The following is a 2,528-nucleotide window of genomic DNA, read 5'->3' as shown; positions in this document are numbered from 1 at the left end:
CCCCAGCCCTCTGCCCCATCAGGAGAGGTGCCCGGGCGCAGGGAGAGCTCAGCCAGGGCGCTGGGCTGCCAGCCCTGGCACCGATGGGGATTTTTTTATTTTCTGCTCATGATCTTCCTTTTCTCCTTGGGAGGTCTCAAGTCGGGGATACCCAGGAATCACCACGGGATGAGTTTCCTTCGGAGAAGCGCTCTCCCCGTCTCCTCCCGCTGGGCTGGCATCTCGCCCCGCTCATCGCGCCGAGGGGCACCCTCTCCCCTCGGGCACGTCTTGCCAGGTGCAGCCGGGTGCAAACCTGCCACCCCGCAGCTGGGCTCTGGTTATTCAGGCTTAGATCCCTGCTCACAGCTCAGCAGGCAGATGGGCAGCGAGGGGAAAGGCACAAGAAACAGGTAGGATGTATAAAGAGAGACTGGTCCAGCATCCTCTGCCCCCACCTCACCTTTTGTTCCGATTTCCTTGAGGCTGTAAATATTTAACCCTTCCTCTCTGCTCAGTTGGTTTCAGCCCGATACAACTGTCAACATCTTTGAGATCTTTGGAAACCAGGGAGGAAAAGGAAACATTCAGGCGAATGATTTTGTGGGAATTTTTGCTCCTAGCCCATTTCACTGCAGCTGAGTCAGCTGAGCCCTGTATGGAAACACCTTCCAGACTCGAGTCTGAGCCTGGGGAGATAACAAGCCCCGCCACCGAGCACAGACGCTGCGCTGCATCGCTCTTATCTCCCAGGCCAGCAAACGCCAGACGCTGCTTTGCTAGTCCTACCCCTCCCTCCAGGCTCAGTGGGCAGATCCAGCCACTGCTGAGAGAAGCTGCCAGCGGCATCGCCTCACCCTGGCCAGGGCAAGGGGCAGAGGACGTCTGCTGAGCCGGACGGCATCTTTCCTCTTGGTCTCTCCTACGGTCTTGACTACGGACACAATTTTCTCATCTTATTCCCTGGTTATCCTTCCCCACTGCCGGTCTCCGCAGACATCCCCTGTGCTCCGACACCTGTGTCTGCTCCCTCTTTTTCTCCAACACATAATCCCAGCTTTTCTGCCTTCCTCTGCTGCAAGAAACACATTTCCTCCCGTTTCATCTCACCCAAGAGGGACTGGGGGTATTGCACCTGGGATCCCGCAGAAGCCAAAGTGTTCAGAGGAGGATTAGGCGAGTTCGGTGCAGACAGGGCCAGCCTGGCTATAAGCAGATGGTCCGGATACGTCCCCTGCTTGGGGAATTCCCAACGCCTGTGGCTGCCAGGAGCCAAGAAGGTATAAGAAGGCCCAGCCACTCTAAATACAGGCTGATCCTACAAGTATCTGTTACTGACCACAGTCAGAAAGAGCCGCGCCAGCCAAACCGCCCCAGCTCAGTGCCGAGAGCCACGGCAGGAGCAGGACACAGCTTTGGGACTGAGAGTCAGAAGACGACGGGTACCCGGAGTTAAAACTCCAGCACTGGGCGTAGCCAAAGTTTCCCCAATAAAGCAAGACTTCCCTGCAAGGACACGCAGCTTTGGGAAACGGCAGTTTTCCCTAATACATCGCCCTGTCCCGTGGATGTGCTGCAAGGTCGTGGGGACCCGGCCCTGCCCTCCACCGCCTGTGCACGGCTTCCTACGCAAGCCTCTCCTCCCGGCACAGTGCAAAGCACAGGTTGGTTCCTCCGGGATCACAGCCGCAGCACGGCATTCCCACGGGAGACGGAGGGACCCACCTCGCTGCAGGGCACGAGTGAGGGGCCAGCAAAGCCCCTCGGCAGCTGGGGTGCTCCCTGCAGGGAGAGATGGAGAGGGGTTTTCTGCCTCGCCTTCCCCATGCCCCTGGCAGCAGTGGCTCCTCTTCCTCTCGTTAGGGCTGGTCTGCAGCGGCACAGCTCGTTCCAGCTCCTGGGTGGGTAATTAGCCAGCTTGTGCTGCATGGCAGGGAAGCTGTGAGCCCGAGTTTCCAGGCAGCAGGAGCAGTGGGGGGGGGGAGGGGGGGGGGTGGGGGTTGGGGAAGAGCCTCCTGGGTATAAATAGCATGGAGATTGGGCTAGTTAGGATCTCATGCCGTTAACCCCTTCCAGCCCTGTGCAGCAGGGTTGCTCGAAGCCTGCCATCTCTGCAGGTCACGGCCAAACAGCGAGGTGTGGTACAGGGATGGGGGAGAAGGCACAGGGGGGCTGAACCACACGACAAGGTGTTTCTGTCCCCGGAGCCCCTGCCAGCCCCACGGGCAGGTGATGAAGAGTAAAGGGAAGAAGACAGTGGTAGGGAAAAATGGGCCAGGCTGGGAGCCCGGCGAGCTCTGGCTGCATGGCCCAACTACCGTCCTGCAAGTCCTCCTGGGGTGGATTCCTCTGTTTTCAGCATTTCTTGCTATTCACACACTTTACAGCGTGTTTCCTTCGGGTCTTAGCAATCCTCATGTGTATTTTGGTGCAGAGGAAAGGCCCCGGCTGCTGCTCTGACGGGGGGAGGCTGAACTCCCCGCCGGGACCCCGGCAGGGCAGCTCCTGTGCGGGGCATTGGTCCTGCCGGAGCAGAGGCAGGGGGAAGG

At 59.2% G+C, this 2,528-nt stretch overlaps 1 protein-coding gene across 1 annotated transcript in view; it reads right to left on the bottom strand.

Moving 5' to 3' along the window:
• Positions 1 to 2,528, bottom strand: part of CAMK2A (calcium/calmodulin-dependent protein kinase II alpha) — a 32,423-nt gene that overhangs the window by 17,968 nt on the left and 11,927 nt on the right. The gene's annotated exons all lie outside the window — the stretch shown is intronic.

This window comes from Pygoscelis adeliae, unplaced genomic scaffold (genome assembly GCF_000699105.1).
Source record: "Pygoscelis adeliae isolate BGI_AS28 unplaced genomic scaffold, ASM69910v1 Scaffold34, whole genome shotgun sequence".
Lineage (NCBI taxonomy): Eukaryota > Metazoa > Chordata > Aves > Sphenisciformes > Spheniscidae > Pygoscelis > Pygoscelis adeliae.
Note: the sequence above shows the minus strand (reverse complement) of the source record. Positions and strands in the feature narration are given on the sequence as shown.